This window comes from Drosophila navojoa, chromosome X (genome assembly GCF_054131105.1).
Source record: "Drosophila navojoa isolate 15081-1374.11 chromosome X, UAZ_NAV_1.0, whole genome shotgun sequence".
In the NCBI taxonomy this organism is placed as follows: Eukaryota; Metazoa; Arthropoda; class Insecta; order Diptera; family Drosophilidae; genus Drosophila; species Drosophila navojoa.
Window position 1 is genome coordinate 24,924,634 of NC_142895.1, and position 22,938 is coordinate 24,947,571.

The window sequence follows — 22,938 nt, forward strand, 5'->3', positions numbered from 1 at the left end:
GTCAAAAGTAATGCTGATTTATTATAAATTTTGATGTTCTACTTTTAAAATAATAAAGACTAAAGCTTGGTCTGTCAAATAATGAAAGCTTGAGTCCTTATATCGTTTAAAATTGGTGACTAAGCATAGACATTATATCTTTCAGGCTTAAAGTTTTAGCTTCAATAGCTCTTGAAATGACCTAGAATATATGCGAATTCCGATTGGCTACGACCTCATTGGATCCATTCAAAGAATCATAGCACCTTCAGGACCAATACACGCATATCTTTGACAAATTTCAGAGTCCATTCATACGTCCAGCTGGACGGACCAATATACCCAGTGTCGTGCGTGAACGTGAATAAAAACCCATCAATTTGTTGGGAGTGACCGAGGAGCTGTGTCCGTTAGTTGCCGCACCACATCCGCATCCGCATCCGCATCCACATCGCCCACATTGCCGTTTGGTACATCTATGTGCGGTTTGGCTGGTGCCAGCGCTGCCTGAGCTGCAATTCAGGCAAAGGACACTCGAGCCAAGGGCGAGGGCAGCCTGAGGCTGGGTGCGAGAGGTGAGGCTGCAAGAGCCCTTTCATTAACCTTTTTTTCGTTTTTCGGGTTGTTTTTTTTTTTTTTTGGCATGCAACATAATTCAATTTGGTGGCTGTTCGTTTTGTATTAATGCAGTGCACGCATCGTGTGCTGGCTAGCGTGGTGTCAGCTCGAATATCGTAAATTGGAATAGCTTAGCAGCTGCTATGCCATTCACTTAATTAGAAAGTATTGGCATTAGCCTTTTGGGCCAGCGAAAGTCCAGTTCGAATTGCATGCAATATTTTTTGATGTGTGTGTTTTTTTTCTGTGTTGCTGTCTTTTGTTTCGTTTTTGGGAAATGTTTTGGCTGGCTGTAAACAACTTGTGGTCTATGGTCTAAATATTACGTATACGTTGCGTTGCCGGCTGCTGCTCCTACTGCTGCTGCTGTTGGCGCTGTTAACGCTTGCTGCTGTACACGGTGCGCATGCCAGGGAAATTTTAACAGAGCCCAAAAGGGAATTTCTTGTGCCGCAGCAGCGACAGCATCAACATCAGCAGCAGCAGCAGCGGCAGCGGCAGCAGCAGCATCGCCAGCAGCAGCAGCAACCATTGCAGGACAGTATGAAACAGGACTCAGCGCAGACGGCACGCGTTTCGCTTTGAGGAGAACCAAACGCGAGAGTCGCAGCAGTCGCAGCAATTGCTGTTGTCGTAGTCGCAGTCGCCGTTGTTGTCTCGTCTCCGTGGCCGTGTCTCTGTGTCTGCCTGTCTGCCTGCCTGCCTGCGTGCGTGCGTGTGTGTGCGGGAGTGTGTGCGTCTCTGTGTCTGTGTGTGTGTGTGTGTGCGTATGCTCGCATACCTCTCAATCCATGTGCGTGCATGTGTGTGTGTGTGCTAGTCGCGCATGTGACTGCCAGCTGCGTTCGTTTAGTGAGTTTGAATGAATGAATGCTGCCGCCGTCATTGCTGCTGCTGCTGCTGCTGCTGCTGTCGCTGCGAATGTAATGTGGCAACAGCAGCAACTGCAATGGCCAGCCAAACAGCTGATAATAATAATAAGAATGCAAACAATTAGCAATAGTCAGTCAGAGCAAGCAAAGGCTTAGCTGGCGCTTAACGCCTGCCAAAAACGCACAAAAAACGCACGAAACAAGAAAAAACGCGCATAAAACGCGCACAAAACGCTTACATAAGTTTTGTGTGTGTGCTGATGATGGTGATGTTATTGCTGCTGCTCTGGCTATGTGCAGCAGCAGCAATAATCAGCCTGCAAATGCCGCCTAAAGAAACCAACAACAATGAAGAAGAAGAAGCAGCAGCAGGAAACGCAACTTCATAAAAAAAATGAATTGTTAAAAATTGCCAGGCGAAAAAAAAGGCGCGCAGCTTTTGGCAGTTGTTATGGCAGCTGTTGTTGTTGCTGCTGCTGCTGCTGCTGTTGTTGTTGTTGTTGGTTTTTGCGTTAAAGCATCGTCTGATTGCCACGAACATTTTCGTTGCCTACTTTGTGGCGCGCGCGCGTTTCTTGGCATTGTTTGTTGTTGTTGCTGCTGCTGCTAGTGCTGCTGCTGCTTCTGCTGCTGAGCTGCAAAATTGTTACACGGTCATTGCGGAGGTCGCGCTAACAAAGCTGCCAAGGCAAAGATAAAGAGCAACAACAGCAACAACAGCAGCAGCAGCAGCAGCAGCAGCAGCAACAACAGCAATGCCAACAACAACAATTGCTGGCGACAATTGCGAGTCAGTTAGGAAATTTAAGTTGCAAAAATTTCATAACCGAATCGCAGCTGCAGCTGCAGCAATTGCATTTCAAGCCAATTAACTATTGTTAATTGGGAATATCAATTAATTCGATCAACTTGTTGCTATTTAAATCGAATTTTCGTACGGCTCTTTTAGTGTTTACCAATGTTGAATCCGTTACGATTTCGTTCTGTTTATGGCAAGAATAATAACCAAATAGATAATAGACTGGGTGAGAGGGCGTGTGTGAGAGTGAGAGCGAGAGGGAGAGAGTGAGTGAGCAAGCGAAACGCATTACACAGAAAAGTTGAAAAGTGCTAAGAAGAAGAAGAAGCAGAAGCAGATGAAGATGAAGCGACTTTTCAAATATTCGAGTGAATTGTTTTTGTATTTCGTTTTTTTTTTTTTCTTGGCATCCGGGCAAAGTTTGTTGCTAATTTTTTTTTGGTTTTTTGTTCTGTTTGCAAACTATGATAAAAGGCAAATCAAGAGAAATATAAAAGAAATTGAAATAATCAAATTGTGCACAATAAATTTTTAAAGAATTCCACTAAAGGAATGAAAAACTAAATGCAAATAAGCAGGCGAGAAAAACGAGAACGTAAACGAAAACGAAAACAGAAACAGAAACAAAAACACGTAAAGCAACAGCAAATGCAAATATAGAAAACGAACTGAAGCAACAACAATTGAAGTTAAGGAAACGGAAGCGAGTTTTTCTTTTGGCGGCGTTGTTGTTGTTGTCTTCCGTGACAGCAGCCAAGGTAAGGCTCGAAATGCAAATTGAAGACGAGCATGCATATATTATATATTATTGTATTATCATAAGCAACATAAGCAACATAAGCCATCTAATACTTTAAGTTTTGTTTGTACTCAGCCCGAGTCTTACGATTCGAATGGAGATTACAAATGTACCAGTATTGTATTGGGTTTAGTTTAGTGCTAAAAATGCTTGATTGACAGGCGAGCCTGAGGAAGGTTTTTTCGAATTTCATTTAAGAGACTGAAAAATTAAATGGGATTATCCATTCCAAAATGAATAACTGAAGTAAGACATTTTTCACTCTGGTAATTCTCTTTCAAAATGAAAATCAAGTGAAAACGTTCCAGTTGGGCGTTATCGACTGCAGCATACTGATTCATGGCCCAGCTCGTTTGCCACGCCCCCGATAAATACATAGATATTATTTATGTGGTTAACGGTAATTTAGTCATTAAATTTCAAAATTTCCAGTTTATTATTACTTGCCACGCCTCTAATAGACGTAAATACATTCGACATATCTGTGTGATCTCGAGCTGTTAGCCAAAGGAATATAATTATTATGATATATTATAATGAGCAAAAAGGAATTTTATTTTTGGCTACGCCCCTAGTGGGAATATGGGGAATATCTTGATACTTAATCAAACGATTTCCGAGATCCGAGTCTCTACTGAATCGAAACTTTGAGGACGAACGGATATTCTACAAAACCAATATACCCATTTCACGTTCGTGAATGAGTACAAAAAGAGATTTGCAGCTGATGAGCTGGCACAAGTTGAACCGAGCGATTTGGCGAGGCTGTGCCTCTGCACAGCGGTTTAGTTAATTAAAAAGTTTTACTTTATGTTTTTACAATGAATTTGGCTGAGCGTAATTAGCATATTCAGTTAGCTGACATAACTGAATTTTTGAATAATAAATAAGCTCCGTTAATATTTCAACACCTCAAGTACATGTATAAGGGAAGAACGATTTCTGTATTATGATATGAGTATCTGGAAGCTCGAAGTTTTCTTAGGCCGTTTCTTAGAAATGGTTAATAATTGTAAATATATTTATAATTAAGCTTCTTCTTGTAAGATCAGATTTCAGAGAACTTTTACAAAGAAGTTGAATTAATAAATGGGGGCGTAAAGACATGAAATATTTCAATATTTTGTTTTATTTTTAATGCTCGCATTTTTGATTCCGTGTAAAATGTATTTTGTTTTTATTTTTGGCACTTTTTCAATTAAAATACACAGAATATTATGAACAATAATGTGATTGGAATCATTTTGGTGACATGCTATGAAAATAAAAATAAAAAATATTTCATTTGATTATTCAGCGAGCTGAAAAAACTCTTGAAATATAATTTCACGGCTATTGATATAGGTTGATATGTGATATATTCGAGGATAGTAATTCAACAATAGCATTGCTTTTATACTCATTCATGCAAGTGAAATGAGTGAATTGTTTTTGTCTTGTATATGATCTGGAATTATGAAGTGTGAAGATTTGCTCGATTGCGATAGGAAAACACATTGCGTATAGGAAAACATATTTTCCGGTACCGCAGAAAGTGCTAGAAGTGCTAGAGATTTGAAATTCGAATAATATCTTCGCGATGACAACACAAGCTTATAAATATATGCCGAATATACGCCCATTGGAGGCGTGGCAAATGGGTAAAAACTGTATTTACCGTACTAGTTGAGCGCTAGAAACCACAAGCAAAATTTAATCTCTAACAAATTAGATCTGGCTGTGTTTGGGTCGTGAATGAGTATTCTCTAATTGGTAAAGCACGACTATATATATATATAGAGCGAATATATATATATAAACCTCAAAAAGAATATATAAATATAAATAAAAATATATAAATAAAAATATATTTACAAAACATATATAAACGAAAAACAAAAATAAGACAAAAAAAAATCTAATAAATAGTATATATTTAATCAATTCATTTATTGCTTTGGCTATTCCTAGAGACCTGACTACCGTCTGTAGATCCACCCAGTTCACTTCACATCAACTGATCGATAACGTTGTTTGATAATCTGTTATCGCTTCTCAGCGATATACATCGCTTCTTCTAGCAGCACTCTCAGCATACACAGAAATTTCTAGCACTAAATTAATTTTAGATAAGAGTAGACAGCTCTATATAGCAAATAATCCTCGACCCAGAAAATAGCTAGAGTCTCTGGGATTATCTGATGCGCATGGAGCGACTGCACAAAGAAACTTCTGTGGCACTCTAATTAGGCTTAGAGCTAATAAATACATTGAGCCCTGGCGTAAGCCAGTTGCAGCTCTCTAAAACAGTTCTCCAAATATAATTTCCGCATATTACGGACTGTTTTCTATTTGCTTTTTAGAACATAACTTTTTTCCAACGGACGAAATCATTTAAAGTATTTTCCCCAAAAAGCTGCTAAAATGTTTGCCCAACAATTTGAGCGATTACGAATTGAGAAAGAGCAAAAGAGAGAGAGAGAGAGAGAGAGAGTCAGAAAAAGAGCAAAACAGAGTGAGAGAGACAGGGTGTGTGGGAGCGAAAGGGATAAGTGAGTTGTTGTTGCTGTTGCCTTTGTTGCTGATGCTGTTGGTTCTGGTCGTTGCTGTGGTTGCCAAAATGGCAACAGCTCCACATTTATTTATTTCGAATGTCCCCCAAAATGCTCCCGTCTTACCTACCGCCCTCCCGCCCCTTTCGCACAGCTGCAGCCTCTTTATCGGGCAACTGTAGCTACTGCAATCGTGTGCCTACATTTAAGGGTTTTAATTAAATGCAACAACAATGCCAGAAGCAAACAAAACCATTGCACAATGCGACTGTGTCTGTGTGTGTGTGTGTGTGTGTGCGTGTGTGCATGTGTGTTTGTTTAGTAGCGGGCTGTTGTGGGATCAAGAACTGTGACCGTAATAGCAGCAGCAACAATGTCCATGGAAATTAAACGAACGGATTAAATCATGAATTGACCCAAAAGGTTGCGCTCTGGATATAAACTTAAATTATCCAATGCCAGCTGGAAATATCACATGGCCCCAATAGTAAATAGAACGTACTAGTTGCCAATTAATAGCTCATCTACTTAAGAGGATAGCATGGAGCTCAAGTAATTAGAGAAATAGCCGAAAATCGATTAATTATCGTCAAAGATCGATAGATTGGACGATCGATTAGATTGCTCGCTTGCATCTGGATTACTTCAGTTGAGTTCCTTCTTTGAGTAGATATATTCAGATGAGCTGGATCCCATAACTCATAATATACATATGTATGTATAGATGTATGTAGATATGTATCAGCTTGACCCTATAGCTCATAATCTATAGTTTATTCATTTGAGTTCTTACTCGACTCATATATCTCATAATTTAGTTTAATGAGTAGAGTAGAGTAGATTCATAGGGATTTAGATACTTGTAGATACATGAAAAAACTTGGATTTCTTGGATCTGGAACTCTCACATTGTATCTTAAGTAGGTATACCCAGATTAGCTATGCCTTAGGTACAAGATAATCGTAGACTAAAGCAGATCAAAGCTTATATATAGAATCTAAATCTCTCTAATACCATTTTGACATGCAGTGGGCATACATAGAGCATTCTAACTCTATGTGAGATGGACATGCACTCGCATATACATGTGTACACGTGCATCTATTCTAAATTTCAAATAGTTTTTTGTTTAATCTGTTGTTTAACACTCGCTTGCTGCTTCTCACCTGAATTTTCAGCTGCGATTTTAGTCGACAGTTTTGCATATATTTCACATTACCAAACTATTTACATTTGTTCCAATCTTTTGTTTGACATTGTTAGGGTATTGAGGGAATTTGTGTTGTTGACAGCAGCAGCAGGAGCAGCAGCAGGAGCAGCAGCAGATTTTTGCAGCCCATTGGCGCTGACTACTTTGCATTTTAATCGTTTTACTTAATTGTTGGATAGCCCCACCCTCCAGGGCACCGTTCTGTACGACAACAACAATAACAACAAGAGCAGCTTATTGGGGGCGGACGTGCACAGGCATAATATCCAACCAGAAAGAGAGAGAGAGCGGGGGAGAGGGAGTGGAAGAGTGCGCACAAACGTGGGCTGTAGCGATAGCAATAGCAATAGCAATAGGAATAGGGATTGGGGTGGATGTTGGGGTAGTTGTAGGGGTTGCTGTAGGGCTGTAGGTGGTTCATGGCTTGTTGTGTTTGCTGGCTGTCACATGGACCCTGTTCGCTTTATATGGCTAGAAAATGAATGGTTGAACTTAACATTAGAGACGCTGCACGTTCTGGTCAAACAAAAGGGCGGCTGCAGCACCAAAAATTCTAGACAATGGGGCGTATGAGCAACTACAACAGGCCAAATAAATTGTAAACATGGGAGGAGGCACAACAACAGCAACAACAACAACAACTACAACGAAAAGAAAAACATCATTGAGCAAAATGAAGAGATTAGTGAAATGACCAACAGAACACGGCAGGCGATGAGACTAGCCCATCCACATGGTTGGGTTAGTTGAATGGGTTACAAGTAGTTAGGATCTGTCCGCGCGTGTGTGGGACTGTCTGTGACTGTGTGTGTGTGTGTGTGTGCAGCAAAAGGCGAGAGGCGAAAGCAATGAAGACAAAACATTTAAGCGAAGCTCCTCTGATCTCTGAGCAGTCAGCTCTATGCAGCACACACTCACACTCACACTCACACTCACACTAACACTCACACTCATCGGCTCCTGCTGCCTTTTCGGTTTGGTCCACTTGCCGTTGCTTTTTATGGCCATGTCAAACACTGCAAATCAGTTTAAACTAACAACTGCCATGGGATGAAATTGGGGATGCGATGGGAAGATGGACACGGGACGGGGAATGGGAATGGGGGCAGCAGGTGGACCTCCCTGTCCCAACCGTGTATGAGTGCCTTTTTTTTTGGGCGTGTCAATGCCTTTGTCTGCAGTGGCGCAGCTGACGCCTTAAACAGGAGACGCGGCGGCATCTGAATTAGCTGCACGTAAATGGCTTGATTTTCCCTGCTTTCCCAGGCAAATTCAAGTTTTTCCTTGTTTGCTCTTGAGTTATGAGTCAATTAAACTAAACGAACGCCTGTATTACATACGTGGATGACATTGTAGAATCGCTTAGCGAGGCTGAACGATGATTTAGCGGAATAAATTAGAGGGTAGCAGTCGGATATAGAGGACTGCGTTATACGCTTCAAAAGTAGCTTTATTTAAAGGGAAACGCGATAATAGGTAATTTTATCAGTTTGTTTTTAATTTTTTATTATTGAAAAAAAAAAATATTTTTTCCTGTCAATCTTCTCAATTAGAAAAGCTTTTGTTATTATATAATATTGTCTAAAATACTAACTTCTGGAATTAATGCTGTCGAAGCTATTGAATTACCGATAAGCAGTTTTTTACTTATCTCAATTTACCACTAGGGTTGTTGAAAATATTTCAAAATATCAATATATCGATAATATATCGATATAGCTTTCTACAAATATGTATTTATATCAGAATATTTTTGGCCAAATATCGATATTTTATATATTTTGCGATATGTTTTATATATCTGCATTGTTCACTCTTATTATAAGTGAACCAATTGTGAATGTATAAAAGTAGAATATGCTGAAAACGTATTATTCTGACTTTAATAATGGAACAGCCGAATGTTAGTTGTGCCTCAAAGTAATGAAAGCATTAAATATGGCGTCGCATATTAAAATCAAGCACTATGATACTTTTGAGTAAGCGATCATTTTCATTTAAATAAAAAATACTTACTTTTATTATTATTATTATTATTTTATTTTTGGGGACGGCTTATAAATTTATTGTGGGAACAGAAGTAAAGAAAAAAAAATTGAAAAATTGATATATCGATATATTGATATTTTTAATCTTGCATATCAAATATAATATTGATATCAAGCCTTAAAATATCATAGAATATTTTATTTTATTTTATTTATTTTACAAATATTCGACAACCCTATTGAACACCTTTATTAATCAAGTGCACGTTGCAGTCCCTATAGATTTTTGCCTTTCTTCTTGCATTCAAGTGCCTTGAACTCAGAACGTAATTCCTTATCTCATTATAAGCCAGTCTATAGCCATGGGTTTTTATCTATATCTTTTCATTTTGCCCTTTTATAGAGTTGCAAAGTAAATTTTCAACCAAAGTTGCGTTTGAGAAAATTTTTAAATTGTTTTATAGGTCAGCGCTTATATACTCCAGCTCCTAGCTAGCTCTTTATACCTATTCACGAATGGAAGTGAGTATATAGGTTTACTTCGCCCGTCAATTACTGGATGGATATATCTATGACGTGGCAAATTGGATAAAACTTCCACAATTTCTTAGATAGAAACTTCAAATTTATCAACTAAATCCTCTTGATTTGATTTGATTTTCACAATAATATAATATTTATATACCGCAAATCGAAAACTTGAGCCGACAGTCTTTGCCTCATGAATGAGTATTCTGCCATCGATAACGCCCGACTGCAACGTTCTCACTTGTCTCTATGTTTACTCGAATCATTTAGAAGTAGTTATATATTTATTCAATATATTTAATGATATAAATATACTTATACACAATAATTGATAGCCGCAAAAGTTATTTAGAAATTGAAATTATTTAATTTAAAGCAGCTTACAAACTCGTATCATCTCTTCTCCGCCTTTTTCTGCCTCTGAATTGGGCTTTCCGCTGGTTTGTTCAATGAAATATTTATGCGGCAAATTGTAATCCTCGATAATATCCAAAGCTGATGAACTTAAATGCTGGAATTATGGCAAACTGATAGTTTTTGATAAATTAATTTTTGTAAATAATTTGGAATTTAATTTTAATGCATTTACACCTTTACAAATGCATAAATTGTACATATATATATGTGTGTATGTATGTATGTATATATATTTATTGTTCTGCTTTGTTGGTGTGTTAATTCCTTGGCTTGCTACAGTTAATTCTCTTCATTTGTTGTTTTCATTTGCTGAATTATTGAGCAGGACACACACACACACACACGCACACAGAGGCTGACATGACGGTGTGCTGTAAGTTCTTTCACTTAACTGTACGCGCACAATTAACCAATTAGCACCTTTACAGGTTTACCTTTGCACGTGTATATGCTGGCCCGTTATTTTATTTATTTTTCTTTTTTTTTGCCGTAGTGTTGCCTTTGCTTTTTTATGATTATTATTTTTTATTGCAGTTTGTTGTTATTGTTGTAAACGAAAATTTGTTTGCTCATAAAAATTTTAATTGCTCCAACACAAAACAATGAAAAAGCCAAAAACAAAAGAAACAGCAAAAACACAACAACAACAACAACAAAATCACGAAAAAAAATAAATAAAATATAAAAACGAAACTTTGAGCTGGGAAAATGAAAAATGTGTGAAAAGCGCGAGGGCTAATAAAAAAAATAAAATAAAAATGGAAAAAACAAGAATATATAAATAAAATATAAAATAAAATAAAAACGAAAACAAGTAGCCGCAGCCCCGCAGATAAACTGCTAGGAAGCGAGCGCTATGAATGAAAAGGGCTGCAAATGGGGCTCGGGCAAAGGAAAGGGGAAAGGGAAAGGGAAAGGGTTGGAGCTCGGAGCTCGAGGCTTGACAAGCTCCACATAATGCTATGCAGGTAGCCGCAGCAGAAGTTACAAACTGAGCTCAACTGGCAGTTGGAGTGGAATATGCATATATATACATATACATATACATATATATTATCTAGCTGAGATGCAGCTGTGATCCATGTGGGCTTATTAAGAAGTCCAATTGAGGTTTCGTTGCCGTTTCGCAGTGATTGGGATTCGCTTTGATATTGAAATCAATTCAATTCAATTTAAAATAATTTCCTGTTGTGATTCTAGATTAACTATTCAGAGTCCTGGCCGAACGGCCAGCCATGTGACATTCGAGCGAATCGCTTTGGCTTTAAGGAGCCCAATCGAATTAGGTATTTAAACGCTCTGACGGCTGACGTCCTGTACTTCTATATGTTGCCAGTGCTGCTCGCTTGAATCGTCTTTAGTGTTCTTAAGTGCACATTAAGTGGAAATTAATTAACTTTGCGAGCAGCCCTCGCTGCTGGCAGCGGCTCGGCCGCCTTTGTCTGCTGCGGTTTTTAATGTGTTTGCCCAGCAGCCGCACTCGTCGCACGAAATGCGTAAAAATCAACGGGCAAAATAAAAAAAAAAATCATCATCATCATCATCATCATCAGCATAATAAAATACATAATTTTGTTTCTCCTTTTGACTTGCTTTCTGTTGCCGCTGCCGTTGTTGTTGCTGTTGTTGTTGTTGTTGTTATGGGCGTTTTCCTGTTCGAGAAAGTTTTTAATAGCAATGAAAATGCGTCGGAAAAGGCGGCAGAAAATATTTTGATATTTATAAAGCCTCTCTCGTCTTAGAGATGAGCGCGTGTCACGCTTGCCTCGTGCACATAACTATCGCATATCATTGAACATACTTAAGCATAATTTCAAGTATTTAAGTTACAAGATTCAGTGATATAAATAGGTTCCTTGATTAAGGGCATAGAGAATGGGAAGTCTTCCTGGAGTAGGTTTCTCCAGAGCGGCATTGGGTATCAGATCTTTCGATTTTAAATGTGGATAACTTTAAGAGTTGATATATTGTATGTATTGTATGAATGAATGAATGAAGGGGCTTAACTTACCTTGTGAAGTCCTCGCACTCATCCATAATTCAGAGTTCATAGTCTTATCTCAATTCTTTAAAAACGTCGTTCCCACACTAATTATTTTAGTTGAATTATAATAAAAAAATAAATAAATAAAATAATAATACTAATAAAAAAGTAATAATAACATATAATAATAAAAGTAATAATAAAAAAATATAAATAAATAAATAATATGAATAATAATAATGATAAAAAATGTGGCATATATCAATTACATCTGGAAAATATACGATATATCATTTTTGCTCATCTCTTTCAAAGATAACTAGAGATTTTTTCTTAATAAATAAGTTTTTTATCATTTCTGAATTGTTAAGGATTGAGGTTATATTGAATATGCAAGCTCTTTCGTCAATTATTTAAGCTAGAGACTGGAAATTTAAGATCAATACACTTTTGCTCCATTTACAGTAGAGGTTGATCATTATTTTGTACTGTAAATTTATCATCTGCCTGCAATCGATAAAAATCGATCAGGTTTTCCATGCCTTTCGCACTTTTACCCAACAAAGAGCAGAAGATTTAAGACAATAGAAATATTGTATTATATTATTACGTATTATAAATGGTATGTATTTGAATCAAACTGTATAAAATTTGTTTTTAATATATTGTTAATGATGTATTAGATTTAGTTTCATATCTAAACTTTACGATCTCTAAAAGGAAAATGGTTTTTCTAGTTGAAACTTTAGTCCATCATTCAGGAAATTTTATGATATTGTATTACGTTGTTACATCTGCATACACATTATTATATATATATATATGCCCTAGTAGGTCATATTGATGTATGCCTTAGAATCTATACCGTGCTGACTTGTGCGTATTTTGTAGTCGCTCAAGAAATCACGATAAGCATCAGCCACTGCCTTGCACTAACAGTGTATGTGTGTGTGTGTGTGTGTGTGTGTGTGTGTGTGTGTGTACATGGCAACATTTTAAATAATAAGCATAATGTGTATTTCACTTGTTCCTGCAAAATGCAAACACAAATGCGAAACAGCCCCAGGAGTAAAGGCAAAAGCGAAAAAGCGAAAAAAAAGGGGGAAAAGAAAGCAAAGAACCGCAAGAACCGACTCCATGGCAAGCCAAGCGCTGCTGCTGAGTTAACGGCATCGTTGGGCCACAGCAAATTTCTGGCCAAATCAAATTTAAGGCCAACTTTTAATAGGCCAAGTCCGACTTTTGTGTAGGGTATTTGTGCGTCGTATTGACGCAGTTATTACTGCGGTTATTGTTAGTGTTATTTTTGTAGTTGTAGCTGCTGTCGATGTTGTTGTTGTTGTTGTCGGTGGCTGCGTGTTAAGTGGCTCGTCCAAACAGCCTTCTCGTGGGAGACAGCGGCAACTGCGCTTCCTTTGGGGAGCTGTCAGCCCTGCACATGTGCGTGTGTGTGTGTTTGTGTGGCTTTCGAACGATTGCGCTGTCAGTTGATGCGGTTCGCCATGTGGCAGGAGTCACTGTGTGTGCTGCGCCACCACAATGTGGCACAATTGAAACTGAGGCTTTGCCTACTCCAAGTGCGCCTTGAATGGCGACTTCAATTGCTGCCCGGCACCCGAGCCATGTTTTAATAGCTCGCAACAAAGTTGCACTCACTTGTGCTGGCTGCCAATGGCCATTTGACTTTGTTGCCACTATCTAAATGCTCACACACACACACTGACACCACTTGATTTCAATGCCTGCAGCAAACAAAAAAAGCCGCACACTAAAAAATGGCAACTAATTGAGTTTGGCCAAAAAGTGTTGCGTGCTTTTCAGCGTCGGCACCACAAAAACTCAACAGTCTCCATGAATGTGTGCGTGTGTGTGTGTGTGGGGCGTAACCACGCATTTGATTTACAAGCCAACGTTTTATTTTCAAAAGACGTCGCTGGGGAGCTGCTGCTGCCTCGCCCCCAAACGTTGGTTATACGCTGCGTATGCGCAACATTGAAATTGAAAAATAAAAACGCCAAGGCGAAATACCAAACAATACATATTACAATTACACTCGTTGGCTGCTGCTTGTCTGCAGCAGACATCTGACAATCTATATAAATGTATATATATACAGCTATACATATATGTATGTATATAAATGTATATAAATGTGCGTTATATACATTGAGAATAATTTGTTTTGGGTGCTGCGAAATGTAAAAAGGGCAATTTAAGAAAGATTTCAATTTGCATTGCAAAGAAACACACGCACACAGATACACACATATATACATATATTTATACTCTATATATATTTGCATAATATTCGTATATCGATATCAGGTGTAAAGCTCTAATATAGTAGAGATTCAACCAGGTACATATATGGCATCTGCCTTTGCCAGGCATTTCCATTTGATGCCATTGGAGACAACATTTAGAGCTCGATGGGGCTTAAGCGGACAGCGGACGGCGGACAGCGGGCAATTATACGAGCTGAGGCTCTGGCCGCGGGGCATATGCAAAGCGAGTCTTTAGGAGTCTCAGGATTAGGCTAGGCTTAGGATTAGAGAGCCGAGAACCGAGTGACTTTTCGTTGCTCAAACTGGCTATAAGCAAAGCGCCAAGCCGCAGGCACAGCGGGCGGTAGGCAGAGCGAACAATGCGCTGCCGTTTGGCAGCATTAATCGAAGGCGAATGCTGAAACTGCTGCGGGATCGGGACAGGGGTCAGGCTGGACGGCTGGATGGCAGGAAGGAAGCACTGCAGACCCGAAAACAACAAACGGCAAACGAGGTCAACAACAGCAACAAGGGGAATATGAGCCATGCTCAGTGCTGGCCAAAAAGATGGCAACCGCAACGAGCTGGCCTCATCCCAGGCCACTAGCCAGCCGCTCAGGTAGCCCGGCCAGCCACTGAAATCCGATGAAGGCGGGCGGCTGCAGCTAAAGGAAGTCGAATGATTTATTTGCCTAAACAATTGATATGGCCAGAAACTTGTTACCAAGCGTATGGCACGGGGGCAAGGGGGCGTGTCGGCGCCCTCTCGGCGACCTCTTTGAGGCCGTCAAGGAGAAGCCGTGACTGCCATGAGATGAAGACGAAATATGTAAATAGGATTTATGGCAAACTTTTAACAGGATTTTAGCACACAATACACGCAGCAGGCGGCAGGAGTCGGCTCGTCCAGGATGCGAGTGTACAAACAGTTGAAAACATATTTATCCAAGTGAGTGGATTTCAAAGTCTCTCACTCTCTCTCACTCTCTGTGGGTTTGCTTGGCGCCGTTAAGCCGAAGGGAATGTAAATCTCACATCTTGCCTTGGTGACGAGCCGCCGAGTCGGAGATTGCAAAGGCAAAACTTTCGATACGGCATTGTTGCTTTCGGATACTCGAAGGCAACTCGAATCAGCATAACAGAAATCGACTGGCTGTCGACTGAGTGCAGAGTGCCACAGCTCGCTTAGGCTAGGTGTGGGTCTCTCCGCTGGAGCCTGGAGCCGGTGCACTTGCCCAATCAGCCAAACACATGTTCAGCCTAATTACACATGCCTCATTAAGAGAGCTGCGTCTCCGTCAATGGGTCAATGCTATCCGAGGAGGGAGGGGAGGGATAACCAAATGTGAGCCTCTGCCAGTCGTCTTCACTCAGGGTTTACATTGTGTAGGGTATTTATGAGCTCGGCTCGCTCGCCTCTGTGCCTTGCCGTAGACAAAGTTTGGCCCGTCTACGCATTATTTTTGAGGCTGTCTGTCATGGCTTGACTGCTCGGCTGGTTGCCCTGGCCCAGGTTATATACCTTCATTCAAATGTCTTACAGTTTGTCTTTCGGTTTGTCATGTGCAAATTAAGCCGTTGTTTCTGCCTGCCCTCTCTCTCTCTCTCACGCTCTCTCTCCCTCTCTCTCGACAGGCAATGCTACTACGCAATTTTTGTTGGCTGTTGGCTGTTGGCATTCTGAAAGCACCTCCTGCCACTGCCAAGTGTCGTCTCTGGCGGTATTTACGCTTTCAATAATTCATGCTTAAAGGATAATCAGGATATGCTTGTATGTAAATTTTGATAATGCCATTTGGCTGCCTGGCTGCCTGGCTGGAGGCGGGCAGGCAGCATGCTTAGCCTGTCTTGGGCTCTTTGTCGATATCTCCCACCCACCCTCCCTCTCCCTCTCTCTCGCTCTCCATCTCTCTCGCTCTCCATCTCTCTCTCTTTCTCTCTTGCTATCTATCTCTGCCTGCCGTTATTTTCTGCTGCTGGCATGTGAACCACATACGCATTAAAGTGATTCTCAGGCTGGCACTTTCACACCTCCATCGCTCGGCCCATTCCCATCGATGCTTTAGCTTCTTCTTCTTCTTCTTCTTCTTCTCTTCATGCTCATGTTCATGTGATTTGCAAATCGAGGCTGAGTCGTCGCCGGAGACGACTAAGCACCGCAGTTAGTCATTCCAGTTATTTACTCATTCATTTCATGCATTTATTCACCAACATCTGCCCCCCCCCACGCCCACTACCACGCCCTTTCGGCAGGTGCAACTCATTTGCTGTGTTAGGCATTTTTCTTTAGCCATTTCGCTTGAATTTTTAAACATCTATCCGCCAATTGCTTGGGGAGCTGTCAGCGCCATCAATGAAATATGGGACGCTGTCTCCTGTGTGGGCCCGCCCAGCTGCTGCTCCATCGCCCTCCATCCTCTGCCCAGCCGACCTTCCCCAGTGACTCGCACAGTTCGCCGTTGGCGTATGGCTGCTTTAAATTGCTTTCAATCTCAGCAACTTTGCGGTTACTCAAACAGTGACCCACTGAACGGCAGCGTGGTGGGGTGCCGGGATGGAGGGGTGACGGGGTGGAGGACGACCTTACCCACTAAATGCTTGCTGCGCCAAACTTTAGCTGACCAACAAAATTTGCATTCGCTCATCCAACAGCAGCAAGCGGAGCTATACAGCTGCATATGTGTCGCTATAGCATATCTAGATAGTAGATACTTTCAGGTATACATCGTAGCAGTGTCTGTTGGAGTAGTGCTGAAATTATAGCTTGAGCTCTCTTAGTATACGAGAGTGAGACAAATATATAGCTGCTGCTGAACGTGGCTAAGAATATTGCTGAGAGTGAGTGAATGAGATGGTATGTAGAAATCTTGTCGAAGAGAGTTGTTTATAAGAAATGACTAGCATTGCGGAACGATACTAAGAGAGAGAGGGAGAGAGTGAGATAGGAAGAGAAAGAGCGCGAGGGGAAGATCAAACATGGATAAAGAGAAAAAGACAGAGAGATATTTATAAAGAAAGATGTAGACAGAAAGAGTAAGAGACAGAGAGAGAGAGAACAAGAAAATGTGAGTGAGAAGGGGAGAGAGAGAACAAGAAAGTGTGAGCGAGAGGCGGAGAATGACTGAAAAAGACTTGTTCGCTCTCTACAAAAAGTGTGAACGAAAAGCGCAAAGAGAGAGAGAGAGAGAGATAGAGAGAGAGAGAGAGAGAGGGAGAGAGAGAGAGAGAGAGAGGGAGAGATTGAGAGAGAGAGAGAGAGAGGAAGGGAGAGAGATAAATAGACAGAGAGATATTTATAAAGAAAGATGTAAACAGAGTGAGTAAGAGGCAGAGAGATAGAGAGAAATACAAAACGTGTGAGTGAGAGGGGGAGAGAGAGGGGGTTAAGAACAAGAAAGTGTGAGTGAGAGGAGAAGAGAGACTGAGAAAGAGAGAGAGAGAGGGCAAGTATAGAAGTACAACAACACAGAAAACTCGTCATAGAGCTTAGCGACTCATGCATATATAATATATATATATATATATATATATATATATATGTATATATATATATATATATATATATATATATATATATATATATGTATATATATATATATATATATATATATATATATATATAGAAAGTGATCGATAAAGAGTATTTAGCTCTACTGAGTGGGTCAGTATGCATATCAATAATAATTTAGTGAAAATTAATTATAATTTGTATTTATATTATTTATATTTATACCGCTTGAAATATGTATATTTTAATTAATATATTTCATATTTATTTTACTGCCTAAAATTATTAACTTTGCTTTTAGGTCGTTAAAAAATTTGGCAAATGCACACAAATTTTAGCTAAATTTTACTAAGAAAACATTCAGCTTTATATACAAATCTTTTGGAACTAATAAAAGTATTATAGATATGCAAAATTTAGTCAACTATCAAAACGAAATGTCTGAACTTGATCTGCTCAAATGACATTGAATTAATAATACCCAGTATTCTCGCATCGCATTGGGAAATCTGAAAACCTTGCAAACAGCACATTTGCCTCGTAATACCCCATTCAAGCAGGCTGATTTATAGTAAGGGGTATACACACACTCACACTCATACTCACACTCACACTCACGCGCCCCAAAAGTGGCAAATGTTGGAAATCGTGCGTCAGGTGTGGGCGTGGCCTTTGGCATATGCAAAGTTTTCGTGCGAAATGTGTTGCGAAATTCAATTTACTTTCGGCTTTTTTCTCTGTATTTTTATTTATTTTTATTTTTTTCATTTGTTGTGCTTTTGTATTTGATATTTACTTGGTCAGCTAACGGCACTGCGCTAGCTCACCGTGCAGTTGGCTGACATGCACAGGTGCCTCACCTCGTATATCACTCACTCCCACAAGCAGCTGGCATGAGCTCTTCGCTCTACGCTCTTCCCCTCTACCTACCCTCCTTTGCGCTTGCAACCCTCCTCGGATTCACAACATATGTTAGGAGTTTTTTGGGCTGAACTGCGACCTTATCGCTTTCAGTTCTTTTGCTCTCTTCTTTTATCGATCAAATGTCATTTCGCAAACCCGTTTCGTTTTTTTATAAATTCAACATTTTGTAGTCTAAGTTCTGCTCTCAATATTCGCATCGAATCGAAATAATTGTGGCTCGACTAAGGAGATATATGTTTTGGTAGCTTATGACTCCTCTTTCTATATATAGATTTTATAATTTGAAATTGTATATTTCAATTGCATCGCATACCCTGCATTCGCCCCCAATGTGGGTATATCACGCGTGTGTGTGTGTGTGTGTGTGCGCCGGATATCACTTTATCTTCATTAATTTGCATTTCATTTGCATGCCGAATACTCATTAATAAGTTGGGAAAAATAGACGGGCATATTTGTTCCAGATGAAATATATGATATATTATTTATATATTATTTCTAATTATAGTTCAATATTTAATTTTTTATTTATATTATTTTTTAATTTTTTATTTATATTTATTATATTTTATATATATATATATATATTTGTTATTTATTTATTAATTAATTAATGGTGATGATATCAACTATTTATATTATATTCATTATTTGTATTTATAGTTAGATATTTAATTTTTTATTTATTTTATTTTTCATTTATTTTTTAATTATTTATTTGCATTTTTTTTTTTAAATTTATTTTTTTGAAATTATATATGTATGATATTAATTATTATAATATGTATGATTTATAATTATAGTTAGATATTTAATTTTGTATCTGTTTAATTTTATTATTTTTTACATTATTAATTAATTTTTTTTTTATGTATATACCTAATAAATTATTTATTCATTTATCTATTTAATTGTGTATATTTATATATTTTATTTGTTATTTTATTAATTGATTAATTCCTTTATTTATATACTTATTCAATTATTTAATTATTTACATATCTATTTATTTATGTGTTTCTTTATTCATTTACTGATTTTCTTATTTATTTATTTAAATTTTTCTATTTATTTCTTTATATAGATTTTTATTTATTTTCATTTACTTATTTATTCATTTATTTATTTACTTTTTTATTTATTTATTTAGCCGTCATTCCTCATTCACTCACATATCGATTAATTCATCTAAAATAAATCATAAAATAAGAGTAATATGAAGAGGCATTGCAATTTGCAGTAGAACAATAACAATTTGAGATATTATCTGGAGACTTCTTCCCTAATGGCATTCTATATATGAGTTGGTAAATTATGCAAATGGTTTCCTGACAGAATTTCAGAATTTATAGAATTAGATGAATCATATGAATTACTAAGGCAATCGAGGTTCCAATGCTGCCGTCGAGCTGGCATTCCTAGTTGCTTCAATTCAATAAGATTAAAGATAATTTTACTTTTAGCTGAGCCATGATGATCATTGAATTGCTGAACAAACTCAAGTTACAAGTTAATAATTAAGTTTCAATTTCATAGGCACTTTTATATATATATATATTTATATAGCCACAGGACATATATATTTGCACAGCTAAATATGATAGCAATAGCTTGCACGGTATCTGCTAGTCGGGCATGCACTCGAGCTTAACGTATCTAAATATTTCTCTTGACCAATATTGTCTTGAATAATTATTGATAATTTAAAGTTTGAGCTCTTAAACTTTTCAAATAGTTTTCGGACGAAAATCGTTTAGGTTTATGAATGATTTAAATTGAGAATCGAATAAATAAAATGCCCAGCTAACTCTGTGTGTGTGTGTGTGTGTGGTATGGCATGGTGGATGAAAGTTTACGAAGACCATTTACTGTGGATTTAACAAACTTTACATACACATACACACATGCAAGGCAGCAGCAAACATACACATAGATATTATTTACACACATTGAGATGCGCACACACACACACACACACACATGCATGGAGATATGCTCCAGCTGCGAGCTATTGAAGATAGTTTCACGAATAACTTTATTGTTTATTAAACGAATATTATAAAAGCATCCGCCAAACTAGTAGATATACATATATATGTATGTATGTATATGTATATGTATGTATGTATATAAATGAAACAAATAGTTTGTTGTAGTTGCCTGCTCAAGAATAGACGAACAATATATGTATATGTATATGTATGTATGTATGTATGTATGTATGTATGTATGTATGCATGTATGTATGCATGTATGTATGCATGTATGTATGCATGTATCTATGCATGTATATATGTATGTATGTATGTGTGCATGCATGTAAAACAACTTGTAAGACGATCTGAACAGAGCTCTTCTCACGTCCTTCACGAGGCGGACACGTACTAAGGTGCAGCACTTAAAAATTTATACACGAAACTTTATTTATATTTTTGTTGTTGTTTTTCGTTCCTGGCTTTGACCCGATCAAGTTTAAAGCCAGTTCGGAAATGGCTTTATGAAGATTGCTTTGGCAGCAGCGAAGTCAAATTTGATTCTCGTCTTTTGAGCGAAACGAGGGAAGTTCAGCTAAAGTTCGTGCGGAATGTGATTAATAAAATACGTGAGTTCTGTGATTTAGCAATGATTGCGGTATGATTTTATGTTCAGGATGAGTAAGTAGAGCTACTTACAGTGTATCAAATAGAGTTGGAGATATGGTTCTGATCAAAAGTAAATTTAACATAAATATGATTGATCAGCACGAAGCAATTCAACTTGGCCCCGATATTTGATTTCCTGATTACCTTTCACATATCGTGATGAGATCAGCTAGGTATCCCATTAAGCAACGACTATACTGTACCAGTTTAATCAATTCAAGCCTTTAGCCTACCAGATTAGCCAAGAGACCTAACCTGATCCATGGACCTGATCCATGGTAAAGGAAAAATAGAAGATAATGAAATATTACCATAATAGGAATTACGCCGAGGTTGATTTGCTAGATCGAAGAACTGGTATATATAGATAATTTTACAAGATTTATGAGATCTCAGTTGAGTACTTCCATATAAAGAATATGCATATCTTTCAGCTCCTTATATACCAACACACACATATGGCTTTTTCTAAATACCCACGCAGCTGAAGCTATAAAACTCGAATCCCTATCAACTCGAAGCACAGTGCTTGAGGTACAACAGTTCATGTGTAACTCTGATTATTATACAAGACTTAATGCTGCAGTGATTGTCACTCTCTCGTCTAAAATTCTTATATACATATATATATATATATATATGTTCAGTTATTAAAAATTCTTACATATTCATAGTAACTTATGTCAAGTGCACAAATGCTTGTACTTCCCCCGTGCATTCGATTGTTTTGATGTTGGTGCTGGTCGTAAATTCCTCAATGTCCTCTTGCAGTTCACTCGAGGGCGTCAGGAAGTGGCCAGCAGTAACATGTTCCTGCCTGAATGTTGCTGCAAAACAACCTCCTTCCGTTGAAAACAATCATTTCTATAGCAAGCAACTGAATTATGTTGACACTAGAGGTGGCCGAACAGTTCTTGAATACAATATATAAATTTGTAGATGAAAAAGAAATTATCTCTGTAATGATATATGTATGTATGTACATACGAGCAGTTGCATGATAAGCCTTGTCGAGTACTGTGGCACCTGGCTTAAAGAATGTCAACAGGATGGCAGCACCTGTTCAAGAAGAAGACAGTTTGAACGGAATATTGTTAGAGTAGAGACGTACACGCGGATGATTAAAAGAAGTTGAATCACTACTCAAATCATTATACCAATACCCTATTAATTATATACAGAATAATATCTGAGACCATCATATATCTGACATTCCCACTCACACACACACACACACACACACTTGCTCTCTTCAGATTTATAATGGAGCACTCCTTTCACATGTAGCACAATTACAATTCTCAAGCTTGTATAGCTTAACAAGCAAAGAACGAATGAAGTTGATAGAAATTATGGACACTATGGTTGCGTCACAGTCTGAGTCACAGTTCTAATTATACCATTAACCAATGTTTCGATCTAAACAGAAACTTGGTACTTTACCAATACCGTGAAAAAGAATCAACTTTTGTGTAGTTGTAGAAAATACATAAATTCATTATATTATATGCTTTTATTATATTTTATTTTTATTTTTCTAAATATATTCTGTTTGGTTTCCTTTGAACATTAACAAAAAAAAATTCATATAAAGCTGAGTTTTTTTTTTTAATATTTAAAGGAAATCAAGCACAATATACGTATAAACATACATATATATACTTATATGTATATATATAGACATTTATTTTTACCAGCTGTGGCTTTTCAACTGAGATAATATATATTATGTAAATATATTATTATTATATTATATATATTATTATTATATTATATATATATTATATTATGACTATGATGGTTTCATATTGCCTCTCTTTATCCTTCTGAGCTCGGGCTTATATAAGCAACTCATGCATTTTATCAACCCTTAA

General features: G+C 37.9%; 1 protein-coding gene across 2 annotated transcripts in view; it reads left to right on the forward strand.

Annotated features, from left to right (window-relative positions):
* The first annotated feature begins 1,124 nt into the window (after nt 1-1,124).
* nAChRalpha3 (nicotinic Acetylcholine Receptor alpha3) overlaps nt 1,125-22,938 on the forward strand; it is a 124,604-nt gene continuing 102,790 nt past the window's right edge. Inside the window, exons 1-2 of one of the 2 annotated variants that reach the window (XM_089263944.1) lie at nt 1,125-1,449; nt 2,806-3,026. The gene's annotated coding sequence lies outside the window, so the exon portion shown is untranslated. The remainder of the gene's footprint in view (nt 1,450-2,805; nt 3,027-22,938) is intronic. The other variant, XM_089263945.1, reaches the window with a different exon arrangement.